The 20,330-nt window shown below is 41.6% G+C and overlaps 1 protein-coding gene across 24 annotated transcripts in view; it reads right to left on the reverse strand.

The window, feature by feature from the left end:
* Nucleotides 1-20,330, reverse strand: part of ANK3 (ankyrin 3) — a 1,924,186-nt gene that overhangs the window by 1,344,740 nt on the left and 559,116 nt on the right. The window lies entirely within an intron of this gene.

A 20,330-nucleotide genomic window follows, 5' to 3' on the forward strand; every position in this document is an offset into this window, starting at 1 on the left:
GTCACATCAAGCTAAGTACATGATAAGGGCTATCCACATCACTTATTCCTAACAGTTCCCCCCCCCAAAGGCACTCTCACTGGTCGGGGTTTAGTTGGGTGTAAAACATGAAACCTCCTAATTAATTTTGGGGCATGGATGTTTTCTGCAGGTTCCCAAGATCTGTCTTCCGGGGAATAACCTACCCAATCCACTAAATATTGCAATTTGCCCCTACATCTACGAGAGTCTAATATTTCTTTCACTTCAAATTCTTCTTCACCATCTATAATTATAGGAGGAGGAGGTTTTTCAGGAATTTGTGGAGGGGTGTATTTTTTTGAGCAATGAACAATGAAAAACTGAATGAATCTTCATTTGTGTGGGTAATTGTAGTTTCTGTGACAGGAGTTATAACTTTCTGTATTGCGTAGGGACCTATGAATCTTGGTTGTAATTTTTTAGGTCCTTTTAATCTCAAGTGTCTTGTTGATAGCCATACCTTTTCTCCAACTGTATAAGTAGGTTCTAGGATGCGATGTTTATCTGCTTGTCTTTTTATTGCTTCTTTGGCCCTATTTAATTCTTTTTTAGCGTGTTCCATACTGTCTTGATATCATCGTTCTTTCAGTGCAGGGATGTTATCTAACTCTGAGGGTAGGGATATTGGTACAAACTTTGGATGTTGAGCATAATTGAAGAAGAAAAGAGAAACTCCTGTAGAAGAGTGTGTGGTGTTATTATTAGCAAATTCCGTTAAGGGCAAGACTTGTACCCAAGTGTTAGTGAGACTAGCTAATAAACAACGTAAATACTGTTCAAGGGTTTGATTCGTTCGCTCAGTCTGACCATCTGTCTGAGGATGATAAGCTTTGAGAGTCTATGGTCTATATCTAGAGTTGAACACATCCCCTGCCAGAATTTAGAAACAAATTGGGGCCCTCGGTCTGAAATGATCACTGAGGGAAGGCCATGTAGGCGCACTACATTGTTTAAAAAGATGTACATTAACTCTTTGGAAGATGGCACTTTCTTTAACGGGATAAAGTGAGCCATTTTGGATAACATGTCCACAACCACATATATGGTGTTAAATCCTTGACAACGGGGTATAAAAGTAATGATATCCATACTAATGGAATGCCAAGGTGTAGGTGGAATAGCGATGGTTTTTAATAATCCTGTGGGTGCACAATGGGTTGCTTTTTGTCTTGAGCAGATGGAGCATGCTTTAACAAAAACAAATATGTCTTTGGACATATTCTCCCACCAAAACCATCTTTGACAAGTACTCATGGTCTTAGAGCTCCCTGGGTGTCCCGCTAGAGCACTATTGTGACATCATTCAATCAATTGTTGTGTAAAAAGCGAGTAGGAATGTATAGTTTATCATCATGATAGTATAAGCCATCCTTACTGGAGTTCAAGGGGTTCTTTATCCATTCCTCTACAGGAATTTTGACATACTGGTCTCTCAAATAGTCAAGGAAGCTTAGACTCTTATGTTCCTCTGCCCCTATGATCTTATGGTTGGAATAATGGGGTGACAATCTTCTTGTGAATAAGACGCTTGATGACCGAGACGCGATAACGCATCCGCTTTTCCATGTTGTGGACCAGGGCGATACGTAATAATAAAATCAAACTCACTAAAAAATGACACCCAACTCATTTGCCTAGGAGTAAGAGCTTTGGCTGATTTAAAGAACTGAAGGTTCTTATGATCAGAATAGATAGTAATGACATGATTAGACCCCAATAAATAATGTCTCCATTCTTGAAATGCTAATTTAATAGCTAGCAGTTCTCTTTCTCCTATGGTATAGTTTTGCTCCGCAGGAAGCAGGGTCTTGGAAAAGTACGCCACTGGGTGTAAATGTCCTGTGTTCTTATCTCTCTGTGACAATACTCCCCCCATGGCATGCTGGGAAGCACCTGTTTCAACAAAATAGGGTTGAGTATTGTCTGCATGCTTGATGATAGGAGCGGAGGTAAATTTGCTTTTCAAAGCACAAAAAGCCTGTTCTGCTTCTGCCGTCCAACAAAACAATACTCCCTTTTTTAGTAACCGAGTTAAAGGGGTGATCAAGTCGGAAAAGTGATCAATGAATCTCCTATAAAAATTTGCAAATCCAATAAAGGATTGTACTTCCTTTACCAAACTGGGACTAGGCCACTGAACCAATGCTTTGATTTTTGGGGGATCCATCTGAACACCATCAGGAGAGATAATAAATCCCAAAAAGTAGATTTCAGTGGTATGGAAGGTTGTTTTATCCAGTTTTGCAAATAACTGATGTTCTTATAACTTGCTTAGGATTTTCTTTACATGTATTACATGTTCATGTTCAGATTGAGAATAAATCAAGATGTCATCAATGTATACTATTACAAATATGTCTAGGTATTCTCTTAAAATATAATTGACGAAATAATGGAAGGTTGCTGGAGCATTACAAAGGCTGAATGGCACACAGTATTCGTATAACCCAAACTTTGTGCGGAAAGCTGTTTTCCATTCGTCCCCTTCCTTAATTCTAATTAGATGATATGCTCCGCTTACATCTATCTTAGTAAATATCTTTGCACCTCTAAGTTGGTCCAACAAAACTGAGATAAGAGGAAGGGGATACTTGTTCTTAATAGTAAATTTATTTAGGGCACGATAGTCCAGACACGTTCACAAACCTCCTTCTCGTTTAGGTATAAAAAACAGAGGCGAGGATACCGGGGAGGTAGAGTGTCTGATAAAACCTTTCTGCAACATGTCTTCCAAAAAGGTTTTGAGATAATCGTTTTCTGAGGGTGTAGGGGCATATATCCTATTGTTAGGTAGTTCAGCGCCAGGTATTAAGTCTATGCGACAATCGTAGCTGCGATGGGGAGGAAGCTTCTTAGCTTCTGTTTTACTGAAAACGGATTGGAATTCTGCATAAATATCAGGCACACAGGAAGGGGCAGCTACGGTGTGCACAGCACAACATAAAGGACTGATACCATCACTGGCTTCTTGGTAACAATGAAGCATGCAATAAGGTAATTTGAGAGTGACTGTTCGGGCTGCCCAATCAATACTAGGATTATGCATCTGTAACCAAGGGACCCCTAAGATTGCTCCAAAGTTAGGAGCATCTATAAGATCTAAGGTCAGACCTTCAGAATGGCCATTACTGCATACCAGAATCAATGGTGGAGTTTGATATGTTATTAGCCCCGAGGATAACTCAGTGCCATCCACAGCTCTAACTGGTTCTGGGTGATCTTTGGGTAGAAAAGGAATTCCAAGTCGTTTCGCTAATTGAATGTCGAGAAAATTGCCTGTTGCCCCAAAATCCAACAAAATAGACATATTATGCCTGCTATGGACTGAGGTTTCTAAAGTGACACACAGAGTAAAATGCTTTACTGTTCTGGGCAGAGTGGTTCTAGATGTGGAGATCTTCTTAACCGTGGTCCTTCAAGAATCGACCTCAGCTTTCTCCAAGCACTCCAGTTTTCCTGTAAAAAAGAAGTGCCCAGGTTACTAGCGACCTTCTTAGAAGGGATACGAGGGCGTTCAGGACATTCTTTAGTGTAATGGCCTCCTTTTCCAAAGTATAGGCAAAGATAATTGTTACGCCTTTTGTCTTTCTCTTCTGCAGATAGAGGACCTCTCAATCCACCGATTTGCATAGGTTCTGGATTATCTTTATTTTCTTTCTTCTCTAGTCGTGACATGACATATTTAGGGGCAGTAGTTCTGGATTTTTCACCTCTTCTTTCTTGTAATCTATGATCTAACTTAACAGTTAGTTCAATAAACGAAGGGCAATCCTCTGGAGGGTTGACAATTTGGGAGAAGAGATCTTTTAACTCATCGCAGAGCCCTCGATAGAACAAGGATGTCCTGTTATCTTCCGGCCAATGTGTCTCAGCAATTAATCTATTGAAATTAATGATATAAGAAAGAAGGTCTTTGCACCCTTGCTTAAAATTAAGAAGGTCATTATCACTGACTTGCATATATAATTATAAAGTAAGGGGTCATTGTTTTCTACTAAAGGTACTGCCCATTCTGCAGCATTGCCTACGAAATAGGATATCACAAAGGCTACCTTAGCAGCATCGTCTGGAAAAGCTGCTGCCTTACACAAAAACTGCAATTGACACTGGTTCATAAATATATTGTATTTTGAACTGTCTCCAGTAAATCTCTCTGGCATGGCTAGTGGAACAGGTGAGGGGGTATGAACTGTAACCTGCACAGGAGTTATGTCACTATTTTCTTTAGGAGAGGACGCTCCTGACTGGGATGTAGGTACCGTGAAATTAGCTGGTTGGATATAAAAAAAAATTCTTGGGAATGGTACCTAGACCCTTATTCTCTGTTGGACTTTGGGATTTTAACTGAAATACTTCTGCCTGTAACCTTTGGTTCTCTAGTTATAATCTCCCTACTTCATTTTGCAATTCAACCATGCCCACCACTAATTCCTCAACTGTAGGATTGTGTAAAGCAGATTACAGGGTCTGCTCTAAGGAAATCCCTGCATCATCCAAATTCATTTTCGCTTGGGTGGAAAGAGTTTGTGGGCTTGGCTTTCTGTCAAGGGTCTTACGTTACGCCAAGGTTCCACAGGAGCGAAGATGAGAGCTCCCTCAACTTCCAGGGAACAATACTCAGGAGGCACCGGAAGCACTTGATGAGGGCTGTTCACTAAAAGTATGGGGGAACATTCCAAGGAGTGTCCACCACTCTCCCCATACGTAGGAAGCTGGGCTGAGGGTCGAGGTCTGGTAGTACAGCATGTACTGCAAACAAAACAATGCATACAAAGAGTAAAAAGAGCAGTTAAACAGTGGCTCGCAACCCTATAGTGTACTCAGCTTCTGTGCTTCACTTACCCCAAGGATAAGGCGATAGGACCTTAAAACAGGATCCCCAAAGAGATCTTCAATAATTGTAGTCTGGAGTATCTTTACAGGGCTGAGGTGGATAGGGTACAAATGGAGGGAGGTCTACCAAAAAAACACCTCAATGGAAAAAGGGACAGACGGAAAGAGAAAAGATAAGAAATAAAAGGAAAGAGGTCTGAGAAGCTCTAGCCAGCCCCTGAGTATTGGACTGCAGAAGCGGAGCAGAAATTCACTCAAGAGGTGTGTCGTCCGGCCCCCAATAATAAGACTGAAGGCGGAACAACCACTCCCTCTAAAATAAAAGGAAATGGGGCAAAAGGTACTCAAAAGAACTGGCCTTTGCACTCGTGGAGCAGCAGAAAATACAAAAAAAGAAAGGCCCAAGGATAGTAGTGCAGTTCAAATCTAAAATGCGGCAAGAAACGGGACATGCATAGTTTTGAGAGGCGGGGACTGGAACAGCACCGTCCGGCTCCAAAATGAGGGGAGAAGGAGCAGAACAGTGAGAGCTCACAGGTGCAGGGAAAGAGCAGCGCCGTCCGGCTCCAAGTGAGGAGAGAAGGAGCGGAACAGCGGGAGCTCACAGGTGCGAGGAACGAGCAGTGCCGTCCGGATCCAAGTGAGGGGAGAAGGAGCGGAACAGCAGGAGCTCAAACGAACAAATTAGGCATACGGTTAGACGTAAAGAATGTCGAAGCAGAACTCACTCAGGGAAAGGTAGACTTTAAGCGGCAAGCTCCGACGGGAAGGAAGTAGGACAGGATCTCGAACGAGAGACGCCAGAAACGCTAAGAACAAGGAGGGGGCGTGGTCACTACGAAGTCAGTAAGCCAAGCACTGGCTTACGTGGAGGACGTCCCTTAAAGCAGGTAGGGACCGTCTAGAAAGCTTCATTCCCAAAGGAGGTCTCTCAAGTTAGGGGAAGTTAATAAAGTACTTCCCCGATCTGGCGTCACATCAAGCTGAGTACACGATAAGGGCTATCCACATCACTTATTCCTAACAATTACTGTCATAATGGGAATATTCAATGCATAATTGGCATGAAGGAGCCCACCCCATCACCATGGTGTCCACTCACAAGATACTATGAGAACCGTAGGCAAGATGGTGGCCACCAATGCCATGAAGGGGAGCATTATTGGGATGACTATGCTCACCATGGCATTATCAGGCCCATGCTTTTTATGGACATTTTGTTAACTACAACTAGACCAGGTACAATAATAATGCAGTGCTTCCGGGAAACACTCATCAACATAGCACTGCAAATTGCACCTTAGTAAACATGTACAAAACCAAGAATCCGCATAAGCATGAATTTGTGTATCCTCGCCCAAGCCAACCAATATTTACAATGGGTACTTAGAAGACATTGTATTATCTGAGCCAGGAGCCACAAACCTTCTGACGTTTCCAGAAGCAACATTGCTCCTACGCTGATCCAGGCCCACCATCCATTTGCGCTGGCATGGGCCTCAGATGCTCTCCAGTTGTGGTCACCATCTCGCTTAGGTACAACCAGGACTAAGCTGATGGTCTCAAGCATCTCAAAGAACAATCTGCAGAGTGAGGACGGCTGACTCATCCAATGCCTCTGAAAGGATTTTGGCTACCCCATCTTAGAATACCCTGATGAGCAAGCATACACATATCGTATGAAAAGGATGAAGTCTCCATCTCCCTCCTGGCAGAAAAGACAAAGTTGAGATGAGCCTGCTGTATAGGTAGTGGTGTGACGTTTACTCACACACTGTCCACAGCTCACTTCTCTATACTGGATCTGCGGCAGGTACTAATAGCTACATGTGCAATAAAATTAGATAAAAGGCACAATAATAGGAGATAACATCCACCAACCCCAGATTCACATCGAAAGTAGACCTGTACCACTTGATCATGAATACTCATAAAGCAACGTTGTTGAATGCAGTAAATGAGGTTACCTTTTAGAAAAATAGGGATCTTATGTGGTTAGTTATGTATAACAGAGTAATTTACATAGTGCAGCAGTCTTAAACAAGACCACTTGCCCCATAAACAGCAGTGGCACAAATCCCTAAAGAGAAATCCTATTTCAGCATATCTACATTGGGTCATCATACTGGACCAGACTTGTGCTTTAGATCCAGTAGACAGCAGATAATAGAACCTGCCTCCAGCACAATTTGAGCAAACCATGCTATACACAGAAGTATTTTCAGAAAAAACAGACAAGCTGATGTTTGGGTATAAAATGATTACATGCCTGTGAAGATTGGAAGGCTTAATCCTGATATTGTCTATAGTGCCTCAGAATGCAATTGCTACCATGGCTGTCATGTACGGCTTATGTGGAAGCATTTCATTATTAAGGTTAATAAAGGCTTTCATGACATTATCCTGTTCATGAGGCATAAGCCTGTAAGACCTGTCTGCTGTGTGCACCAGTACGATCTATGTAACCTGAGTTGCAACACAGTTGCAGACGTTTTACTTCTCCCTTTAGGCGTGCAACAGGGAGAGATGTATGTTTTAATTTGGGCACTAAGCCCCTGCCATATACTTCCTCAGACGGAGTTTTGAAAAAAAAAGTGGCAAGTATAACTAAAGAGTAGTGCTATATACATTTAGTAAATAAAACACACAAACATATACATATATTTAAAACAAAGGTTACAGGGACTTTGTATTTAGGCTCAGATTTCACAAGCACAAAACCATAGAAATTCAGGAGTTATAGTTACCTGAGCTAACTGTAAATTACGCCGCCACAATGCACTGCTTATGACCTCACATATTACATCACTTATTACACGGTCAGTGACATCACTGATGACATCACTGCTTTCTAAACGTTTATAACTGTTAAACATAATATACTAAACTATAAAAATCTGTGTGTGAGTGGGTGTGTGAGTGATTGTATGGGTGTGTGAGTGATTGTAACAGTATGTGAGCGAGAGTAGCTGAATGGGTTCATAAGTGGGTGTGTGAATAGCTCTATGGTTGAGTGAGCAGATGTGTGAGTGGCTGTATTGATGAGTGAGTGGGTGTGTGAGTGACTGTATGGGTGTGGCAGTGTGAGTGGCTGTGAGGGAGTGGCTGCAAGGGTGAGTGACTGGATGTGTGAGTAGCTACTTTGGAGAGTGTATGGCTAAGAGATTGGGTGTAAGGGTGAGTGGGCTTTAGAGTGATTGTATGAGTGAGTGACTGTGAGAGGCTTTGTGAGTTAGTGTACAAGTGGCTGTATGAGTGAATAAGTGGGTGCGTGAGAAGCTGTATGGGTGAGGGACTGGCTGTGTGAGTGTATGAATGGCTGAGTGAGTGACTGGGGAGTGGCTGTGTGAGTTAGTGTATGTGTGAGTAGCTGTATGAGTGGTTGCATGGGCGAGAGAGTGGGTGGGTGTGTGAGTGGCAGTGTGGGTCTGTGAGTAGACTTGTTAGTGGTTGTATGGGTGTGTGAGTGGTTGTTTGAGTGTGCAAATGGGTGTGAAAGTGGTTGTAAGAGTCTGAGTTGTTTTGTGGGTATGTGAGTGGTTGTATTGCCGTATTAACCCCTTCAGCGCTAATGACAAAGCCAGCTCGTCATGGGCGTTACCTGTGCTACGCGGATGACGAGCTGGTGTGATGTATTCCTATAGGTTCTGAATCGATCCCCCTATTCCTGACCCTATTCTGGTTAAACAAACCAACAAGTTAACTAACAGTCAGCCCATGAGGCAGAAAACCCCCATGATGCAGATACCGTTATCTGACGCAGTCACACTACGGCACAGGAACGTGTTATCTGATTAGGTCATAACGCTTGCGATCTAATTAGACAAGCGATATTCCTCCAGCCCCTGATAAGGCATACGGAGTTCTCATAACAAATCAAACCTATGACAACCTGGGCAAAACCCTGCGGCCATTGTTTTGATTTCACCGAGAACTTCAGCAAAAGAATGTGCTAACGAGCAAGTCGTATGACATCCTTATTGACGTATCTCTGTCCATCCTTACGTCAATCTCGGCACCTTAAAGGTATAAATATTACCGATATTGCCCTATGCAAACACACGCGGTGGTGACGAGACGGAGCAGCCATACTTGCCGAAGCCCAGAGCAGAGCAGACCCCGCTGGCACAGCCCCGCCTTCCTGACGCGCTGAGAACGAGACGCGCTGATTTCTCCTACCGAGAGATCCAGCACCGGCGCTTTCGGGTAGCCCTCGCAGGCAGCCTGGAATATCGAGACCAGAGAGAGAGATACCATCCCTCATTCAACCTAGATTCCAGGTACAGAACTGAATAACCCCTCACAGAGAATTCTTTAGTTATTCACTTGGCAAAAACAAACTTAACTTAAACTGTAACTTTCTATTCCCGCCCACGTATTAGGCTTAGGTCAGGTACACGGGGTAGGCGTATTTAGAAACACCAGTTGAGTACGTTTAGTCAAATGTATACGTGTATGTAATATATTTTATTCATTTTAAACCTTCATATGGCTTAGAAACCATATCAATGTTTTTACAGTATTATTTTATTCTATTGCTTTTAATGTATGCACTTTACTTAGCCATAAGTATTGCAATAATATTGATCCATTTCTCTTGTATGAGAAAAGAGACTGATCAATAAATAACACCTTTTTATTGAACACGCCCGTCTCTTCCTTTTCTCTACAATCTGATGAGACTAAGAATGCACGTACTGACTGAGTAAAATAAATTGCCTTTTGTTCACACGACTCTCGAGATATACTCTTGATTAGGGGAGAGCAAAGTTGTCATGTTCTATGGTTGTCAGAAACTAAATCCCTTCTTGTCTAATCAGGGAAGTTAAGTCCTTCCTGAACATTCGAGAAAGTTTCTAGTGAACTCTGAGCTAGCTGGCAAAACCCAAAACTTTAAGTCTAGTATCGACAGTAGTAGACCTAGTTAACGTCTGGCCTAGGCCTTTACTGCTGTAGGTATTATTCCAATGCGCAGAGCCTATTGGGATGATAGGAACTACACTACATGGCGCCCAACGCGTTTGGAAAGGGCGATAAAACTAACGTAAGACATTTAGAGTAACTCAGTCGTGCTTTCTCACTCAGACCCCTTTTCCCATAATACTCCAAAGACGTCTGGAGTGGGTGAAAGGTTATATCCGCCAGACCTCGCAGGAGGGAACTCCTATGTATGGTTCTTGGTATAAGTCAACGTTGAAGGATACACTGTTCCAAAATATTGTGCATCTAATCTTTGTTTCCATAAGAAACCTGATCTGCAAACAAACAAAAAAAATAACCATCCTGTCAGTAAAATGGTAGACAGTGATGAAGAAAGAGAGGCAGTTAGATTAGCAACTGAACTCGCGGCAGCGGATGCTACCATGCAAGACGCAGACCCGGATATAATACTCATCCCGGTCATCAAAAGAAAATCTATAACCTTAAAACTTATAGAAAACGGACTGACACCTAGAGGTGGCACAGTCATATTCGTAATTGAGGCACACGAATATCGGCAGACAGAGGTATACTATTCATGGATAAATTTTCCAGCAGCAAATGCTGTAACAAAGTACTTCCACTATTACAAAATAGAGGAACCTCCTGAAAATTACACTCCTTTCGAGGAGGTGGAAGTACCACTCAAATTTCAAGAGCATTTGCTCTTATTTGATGGCGCCCTAAAACATAATAATCACATCACCAGGCTCGGTCCTTTAGGTAGACCAGGAGCAACGTGGCCGGTCCTAGCCGGATACACACCACATCCAGACATCGACGGGATGTCTGCAGCTAACCTGTTAACACAGCTAAAACAATTAATAAAAATACATAGACAATTAGTCCAGTATGTGATGCGGACTTCAACAATTCAGCCAGCGATTAAACTCCCACAGCTGACCCCTCACCAGGGGAACACAAATAAAATTACACCACGGAACATCCAGTCCTGCCTAGGTAAAGTACCGGCTAAACGGGAACAAATACCATTCTGGCTAGCGCAGAAAATAACCCAAATAGAGGCGGTGTTTCCAGACACTACCCCGCTAGAAAAGCACAGGATTCTGACTATCTGTCTTCCAATGGGAATCGCACCACACATTGAGGACTGTGACACTTGGGGTACAGTCTTTGCTTCCATCTACACAAAAACGCACGGTGTTCCATCCATTTCGGTAATACCAGATGTGCTAAAACAAATTCAAGATGAATATGGTCCAGAACCCGCTTTAACTCTTGGTATGAAATTACTGAAAGACTTCAAGCAGGTCTCGGCTATATTATTAGCCAACATAAAAGGTGAAGCAGCAAACGTGGCGATCCGCCAGAGGTTAAAAGAGACAGATATAGCAGACCAACCAGCTGAAATTGCCAGAATCATAGAAAAATCCTATGAGGAACTAGGTAGAGATAGTTTAGGTGGAATACCAGTAAAACCGCAACTAATTGAAAGTCCTGAAAAAATATTTTTATATAATAATTCTACATCACCAAAAAAGAACTGGGATGGAAACAAACAATCCAATCCTAAAGAAAAGAAATTCCAGTCCCGAGGAAGGTCTCCTAGGCGAAGAGAAAAATCTCCGAACCAAAGACACAGGTCACCTCAGAGTGACCCCTCTGGGAAAAGATATAACCTTAGAAATAGGGATAATATTAAAAAGCCTGATAGATATCAAGACATTGATACACGTCCCTCTCAATCTTTTCAGACTTCCTCGCAGAAATCGGAAAGAAGAGGACGATCAGAACAAAGAGAAGAGCACGCCAAGTCCAAAGACAAGGAACCTGCTCAGCTAAAAAAGAAATTACAATTTCCAAAAAAGAAGGTAGCCAGCATTAAAATAGTTAACAATGCCGAGAATACTGAGGACACAACTGAAAAACGGAGAATGGGCTCAGACAATGCTAGACAGCGCAGCAGAAGTGAGCATAGCTCGCAAAGTCCTTATGAATCATCTGGAGACAGTGGACACGAATGAATATCTTCAAGTGGAAACTGCGGACACCAGAGTTAGCAAACCTCACAAAATATACGAAATAACATTGCGTATAGAGGGTGATAAGACTAGAAAAATAAGGGGACTATTTTGGGATAATCTCTCCAAGGGCTATGATATCCTTCTAGCTGAAAAAGACTGGCCACCAGAGTTTGTCAGGGAGTGCCCTCATGGCGAAGAAATAATTATGCCTGCCTTCTCAAATCAAATTCCTATTCATAAAAAATACACACTTGCTAGAAAGTGGGCAGTGGCTCTAGCTCCTGCTTTATATAAAAATCACGTGGGATGGGATGAGGACTCTCCTCCTCACAAAATCCAGTTAAAATCACAACCAACTGCACAAAGGCAGTACCCAATTAAGCAAGAAGCTAAAAAACAGGTAAATGAAATACTAGATCAGCTAGAATACCAGGGGGTGATTGAAACTTGCACCTCACAAATGAACAACCCTTTGTTTCCGGTCTCCAAACCAGACAATTCATACCGTCTAGTTTTGGATTACCGACACTTTAACACATGTTGCAAAACTTTTGCAGTGCAAAACTCACATAGTGCTGCACTAATGAATAACATAGTGCGCAAAAAATACAAAACAACATTAGACATCTCTAATGGATTCTTTTGTCAAAACATAGCACCAGAGAGCAGATATTTAACTGCATTCTCAACAAATGGCACTCAAAAACAATTCTGTCGGTTAGCCCAGGGGTACAAGAACAGCCCGGGGGTATTCTCAGCGAGAGTAACAGAATTACTACAACTATATGATGATGAAGCATTATCTTATGTTGATGACATATACTTAACAGATGATGACTTGGAGACTCACTTGAAAAGAGTGAACACCATAATACTTGGGTTCGCAGCAGAGGGTTACAAATTCAACTTTAAAAAATCCAGAATTGCCCATCTGACAGTCCTGTTCTTAGGATATGAATTATCAAGCGAAGGCAAAAGCCTGGCTGACAATTTCCTAGAGAAATGTGCCGTACTCCAAGCACCTAGAACACTAAAAAACTTACAGTCAATTCTAGGCTTCCTAAATTTCGGAAGAACATACATTGCAAATTACGCAGAAAGGGTCAAACCCCTTTATGATCTGATAAAACCCGATTTTAAAAGATCCAATTGGACTCAAATACACACAGAAATTTTGAGATCCCTACAAACAGACATGCTAATTAAAACAAAATTAGAAACACGTGATAACACACGCAATCTTGTGATTCGAGTCATCCCAGGGAGATGCGGATTCACATACCTGACCTCTAATGAGGGAGAAAAGGTACCAATTGCATTCAAATCACACTTGTACACAGAAGCTGAACAAAATTTCAGCAACAAAGAAAAAATTGTTCATGCAGTTCAAACCGCAATAGCTAGAGAAAAAGATCAAGCTGACGGTAGACATATCACAGTCAGAACAGCTGAATCAGCCTTTGAGGCACTAACAACACCGTGTAATTTACCAACAACAACATTGAATCCGGAATGGATACAATGGGTGAATTCAATCACAACGGACAAAGTATACTATTACTTTGATCCAGAACTAGAAGAATTAAAAAATCTAGAATATGAAAGAACATTCCCTCTGCCAATCGACATTCTGCTTTTACGACATTACGCCTGTGTAATTTATACAGACGGACATGCTCAACCCCCCGTTTGGGGAGAACAGGCATACAACCCCACATGTGGGATTACAAAAGAAGTGTGGCGCGGAGGTAAACTAAAACCTCTATTAACAAAAACACACTCAGTAGAAACTAATTCAGAACAACAAACTGAAATACTAGCATTGAAAATGGCGCTAGATAATGCGGATCGCGAATTCCCGACACTTATAGTGTCAGATTCCTATTACTGCGTCAAATCATATAACAAGGATTTGCAGACATGGATTCAAAACGGTTACAAAGATGACACAGATGCAACAATAAAGCAGAAAATGCTTTGGGAACAAATAGCTCTTTTACAAAAAGAGCTACCAAAGACTCACGTGACACACTCACTGAGTCATCAGCGTGATGGCGTTCACGTTGCAGGGAATACATTGGCTGAGACAGCCACAGCGGCAGCCACTAAATCGGCTCCCGTAGTTCGAAAAAAGCGTACATTAAAATACATTGACGGTGAAACAGTACTGGCAGTGAAAACGTCATCAAAAGGCGACTGCTCAGCGTTACCAATCAACTATCCACTCAATTATACATACATAATCGATGCATACTCCGTCCCTTTTGCTCGAATCCCTGGAGTGGGGGATAGGGTGATTCCAAACATGGACAGGAGAAACTTGTTAATCGCAGACGCACATATGGGCGAGGGTCTCAGACACCTAAAACTAAAAGATTCTCTGGAAGAATTACAATCACGGTACTGGTGGCCAGGCATGAGCCTGCGTCACACCATGTTTGTAAAAAACTGCCCAAACTGCAACAGAGATCGCAGTGGGGAGAGAAACAGTTTAATACCTCGTCGGTTTACTCCAGAAAAGATCAAGAGTAAAAAAGAAGGCGTGCGATTAACATATACAGGCTAGTTTACACTTATAATGTAGATCACCAGCACTCGGCTGACGTCTGGACTGTTATACAAAGATTTGCGAGTCTAAATGGCATATACGCTAAGAGCATGCTACGTTTGACCATTGTTTTCACTCTAGCCCTCCAGCCTGATGGGAAACATGGCCAAATGAGCATAGCACAGCGGGAATCTTCTCACTTCCTTCCTGAGGGATACGGGATGGTTTAAAGAAAAAACCAAGGCATAAAGCAATCTATAACGGAAAGGATATTAGGTTCGGGAGCTGGGTGGGTCAAACATCTAATAAGTGTCCAACGTAGTCTAAATAACTTGCCAAGAAATTCTCTGAAGGGATTCAGTGCGTACGAATTATTATTTGGAACTAGGATGTTGATCTCTGACATTGATAGTCAGACTTCAGTGGTGAAAGAAAAAAGCTTTGATATCAAAGACCGTTTGGCTATTTTGCAGGACTTAAACAAAACAAGAAAAGACCTGAGCAACATAAAATTGAAACAACAGCCAACAACCACTGAAGAAACACCACCTGTCCCAGCAAGACCTGTCTGGATTCCAAAAGTCGGGGATCTAGTCAGGGAAAAGATCGCGGTAAAGAAGGAATTTGGGCCTTCTTACAGAAAAGCAGTTCCTGTCTTGTCTGTCAACGGGACAAGATCAGTTGTACTACCGCCACTTGCTGGAAAAAAGGAGAACCGAGTTGTATCCATCGACCTGGTAAAACCACAACATGTGGCCGATAAACAGTAGGCCAAGTGGACTCCCAATAAGTAGCAGAACACCAAGGTTTGCTACCAGTACAGAGGTCCTAACGAAGAGGCTCATCACATTCGAAACGCCTACAGAAAAACAACAAGGACTATGCAACAATGCAATAGAACTCAGACCTCTGAAAACCCAAATAAAAACATTTAGCAGAGACACACCAATCTATAATGAAGTACCAAGTGAAAATGCAAGAAACAGAAATCCTGAACCAATTGGAACAATTGACAGAACTGCATCCGGCTACTTCATAAACTTCGATGATTCCTCTGAAGGCTTCAGTGAATCAAAGACACAGCCATCATCAAAAACCTTTAAAGATAAAGCTAAAGAACTTTTGAAACAACTGAAAGAAACATATCTGATTTCTCCATGGATTGAATTTTGGGTGGGTTTTGGTGCATTTATCCTCATACTTTGGCTCATCATGATACTAACTTTGGGACGCTTCATTGAGGGAAAATATGCAAAAATGGACACAGCAAGTCAGAAAATCAACTTGATCCTCAAACCACACACATCTTCACACATCGAGAAAAGAGAACTTTCTTCAGTCAACTTCCCAGCCAATCCGATACCTGGTGGGGTAGCCTGGGACAACACTGACTATGAAATTTATGGTCCGGTCGAAATCCTGAAATATCCACACCAAATTAAGATCTCATTGAGTGACTTTGCAAAACCAAGCTCATTTGCTGATGATTGGGACTTCGAAAGCATTAATAATATGATGTCTGACTTAGTAATGTCTGCTAAATTTACCAAACATGATTATTTGCAGGGTTCTACAAATTATGATAGTATGTACTGTTATAACCACTATGGTAACCATTTTTTACATAGATCTGCACAACCTAGAAATGTTTTAAATTATAATCAATGGGAACATTGTGCAACCCCTCCAAAAGGAAGCTCAAGGACCTTCTATGACAAATATTCATACTTTTCAGGTTTTAACACAAGTAATGCTGAAGCATTCTATTTTAAATTGTCAAACAAGACAGGAACAAAGACCATGATAACCAACACAAAATTGATATATTCAGACTCATTCTTTGAAAAAATGAATACTTTTGGTTTTGATTATTGGGACAAGATTGTTGAATTGTAAAGTGTTTGGGGTACAAAAGAATGGCAAGTACAGGGTATAGAATCTATGTTTAGAGCCTGCATGATCCCAGAACAAATGATATTTTTAAATGACACTGTTCAACAATCCACCTGTCTTGGCCTAGCCAAAATCAAAGACTTAAATAAACCGTCTATTCCAAAGCCAACAATGTTCAGCAATAGCTCTACAGATGAAGAGATAGACGTAAATTATGTATTAAACCAAAACAGAACACATCCTGATTGGAAACAGTGGTTGATCTGGCCCACAGATACAAATAACTGTCAAGATAGATTCCTGAACAAAACACAGGGGTTCAAAATGACCAGGCCAGACCCTAGATATCCCCAAAGACATCACCCAGGGATAATAACCACCTACAGTGTGGGCAAATTATGCCTTCAATGGCTACAAACTTCCACACTGGCAGAAATTAAACAACACCTAACTTTACTTACTGATGGTGCTGACTTGCGTGATTTCATTATGGGACCGCGCAAACAGCGTCAAAAACGTTTCATAGCAGCCTCTGTATATGCAGCATACAATGAGGCCTGGAAGGTTACTCAAATTGAAACAGCAGAGAGAATACGGGAAATTGACAGTATTAATTTGGAAAAATCACTTTCTGTAGTGGACAATGGGTTAATGACTCTGTCCTCCAGAATTTTTTCTTTGGACAGCATTGTGTCTTCAGCAATCGACATATTGTCGCAAGACTTACTGTTATTACAACACGGTCAGTCCCAATTGCGCTCTATTGTACAGCTTGGCTGGACGTTACAAAATCTACGTTCAGGCTATGTGCCTTGGCGTTTAATCAACACAACGTCACTATTCCAAATCTTTAACCTTACTGATAGACAAATCAGTATGGCACAAAAGGGTGCTGATTATACAATCTTGAGCATTGAAAAACTCGAAAGATTACCAGTGACAATGTCAGAACGACCTGTCAGTGAATGGATAATACATGGGATAATAAATATTCCAATCTCAACCTTCAGGTTTCAATACTGCCAAAAATATATACAGGCTGGCATGTACGAGAAATTGGGAAAGGGGTACATTAAAACATCATGGAACCTGCCCTATTCACATGCATGTGTCAGTAATAAAGGACAGAAAGTGTTTCTTAGTGGCAATAATTGTGCGATGTCACTAAGCGGCACGCTTCTGTGTAACGGAATTAGTTTGCATGGAGCCTGTGAAGGGAATTCATACAACCTTTCATGTCACCAGCAAGGCGCACCTGCAACAGAAATAGAACCATTCTTTCAAAGACTCTATAATGGGAGTTACATTCTAATTGTAGACCGCAGATGTTGTAGTCTTATGCCCGGGACTCCTTATCTAGTAACTACGACTGCGAAGGTCAAGTGCTGTGGACGCTCATTGTTCCCCAGCTCCTTTCCAGACAGGGAGGCAAAGCCCAATTTGAAAATTACTTCTATTCGAATAGATACTTTAAGCAGAATGAAAACAGTGCTTCTTCAGACGCCTACAAGGCTCACGTCATCAAAAGAAACGTATGATCTACAAGTCGCAAGGACGACTGCAGAGATACATTCATTGTTATCAACTAATTCTCCCATACATTTCGCAGAAATACTAAACGAAATCTTAAATATTTCTGATACCAATGGGGTCTCAAAGGTATTTAAGACAGTATTTTCGATGGCATTAACACCATTCAAAGCCATACTGGGTATTTTTCCAGATTTCGTCCATTCGATTTTTGGCGGACTTCCCCTGATCTTGGGACTGATTGCAGGAATCCTATTCTTGGTCCTTATTTTTCGGTATGGCAACCCATGTCACAGACAAAACTCTTGCGACAAGGGAAGAAACAATCCTAGCCATTGGATACCGGGACCGGATATCAAAAATCCTGGGACTCTCCCGGCTTAGAGACCTGAACATGACTTGGTTTCTATCATTTCGACCAATGTGGCAAAGATGTGTTTTACCTGTATTAAGATGTCTGCTATGCGGAGAAGAATGTGTGTTAGACACCTGTCTGACGCTACAATCGGATGCGCCAATGGATGCAGAAACATTGTTGAGCCCGATCAAGGTTCATGCTTTGTGCTGCCCTCAAAGGCTACCAATCCTGATGACGGCATTCGTGGAAGCTTCACCACTACGATTGATGGGTAGTGAAGTTCAAGATGAAAGCAGCATCGATCAGGTACGACCTTCTGTCAGCAATGCAAATCAGAATGTCAATGGAAACAATCATGCGCACGAATGCATGATTACACCTATTTCCGAGTTAGTGGAACTTTCCCAGGAAGCTGTTGACAGTTTTTTCGAAAGCCTAAATGATATGATGTTCTCACCAGAGCAGAAATAGAGACTTTTGAACAAGCTCGCACACGGCGTTCCCTGAATTCGGCCTTCAACTTTAAAAATAAAGTCACATGAACAATTTCCCTCCAGTTCACGGACAGCGATTTTTCAGCAGCCCCAAAATAATTTTTTCATATTTTTCGGGACACTATCTTCTGCTTAAAGTAAGAACTATTCTTAAAGAACTAAGGTTTCTAAATTATAGACATAGCTTATAGACATTAGCTGCCCGCTGGTATGTTCATAAATATTTTAAATATTTTATTCTGTGATGGAATGGTCTCGAACTTTTTTCTGTATTAAGAGCCGTTTCATGTGTAAATTCTCATATACCAAATAAGCAATAATGTATACAAATGCGTGATTACCTTAGCATTATTATACAGCTTGAGTGCATACAATACCTATGATTGCAACTTTTCCGTATATTTGAAAATTTCAAAATGCATTTATGTATTTTGGGGTGGTAAGGTATACACAATACTCTATAGTATGTTGTACTATGTTTTACTATGCATAGATTAGTAAATATGACCATAGTTAGCGTGGAGTGGGTGTGATGTATTCCTATAGGTTCTGAATCGATCCCCCTATTCCTGACCCTATTCTGGTTAAACAAACCAACAAGTTAACTAACAGTCAGCCCATGAGGCAGAAAACCCCCATGATGCAGATACCGTTATCTGACGCAGTCACACTACGGCACAGGAACGTGTTATCTGATTAGGTCATAACGCTTGCGATCTAATTAGACAAGCGATATTCCTCCAGCCCCTGATAAGGCATACGGAGTTCTCATAACAAATCAAACCTATGACAACCTGGGCAAAACCCTGCGGCCATTGTTTTGATTTCACCGAGAACTTCAGCAAAAGAATGTGCTAACGAGCAAGTCGTATGACATCCTTATTGACGTATCTATGTCCATCCTTACGTCAATCTCGGCACCTTAAAGGTATAAATATTACCGATATTTCCCTATGCAAACACACGCGGTGGTGACGAGACGGAGCAGCCATACTTGCCGAAGCCCAGAGCAGAGCAGACCCCGCTGGCACAGCCCCGCCTTCCTGACGCGCTGAGAACGAGACGCGCTGATTTCTCCTACCGAGAGATCCAGCACCGGCGCTTTCGGGTAGCCCTCGCAGGCAGCCTGGAATATCGAGACCAGAGAGAGAGATACCATCCCTCATTCAACCTAGATTCCAGGTACAGAACTGAATAACCCCTCACAGAGAATTCTTTAGTTATTCACTTGGCAAAAACAAACTTAACTTAAACTGTAACTTTCTATTCCCGCCCACGTATTAGGCTTAGGTCAGGTACACGGGGTAGGCGTATTTAGAAACACCAGTTGAGTACGTTTAGTCAAATGTATACGTGTATGTAATATATTTTATTCATTTTAAACCTTCATATGGCTTAGAAACCATATCAATGTTTTTACAGTATTATTTTATACTATTGCTTTTAATGTATGCACTTTACTTAGCCATAAGTATTGCAATAATATCGATCCATTTCTCTTGTATGAGAAAAGAGACTGATCAATAAATAACACCTTTTTATTGAACACGCCCGTCTCTTCCTTTTCTCTACAATCTGATGAGACTAAGAATGCACGTACTGACTGAGTAAAATAAATTGCCTTTTGTTCACACGACTCTCGAGATATACTCTTGATTAGGGGAGAGCAAAGTTGTCATGTTCTATGG

This window comes from Lissotriton helveticus, chromosome 5_1 (genome assembly GCF_964261635.1).
Source record: "Lissotriton helveticus chromosome 5_1, aLisHel1.1, whole genome shotgun sequence".
In the NCBI taxonomy this organism is placed as follows: Eukaryota; Metazoa; Chordata; class Amphibia; order Caudata; family Salamandridae; genus Lissotriton; species Lissotriton helveticus.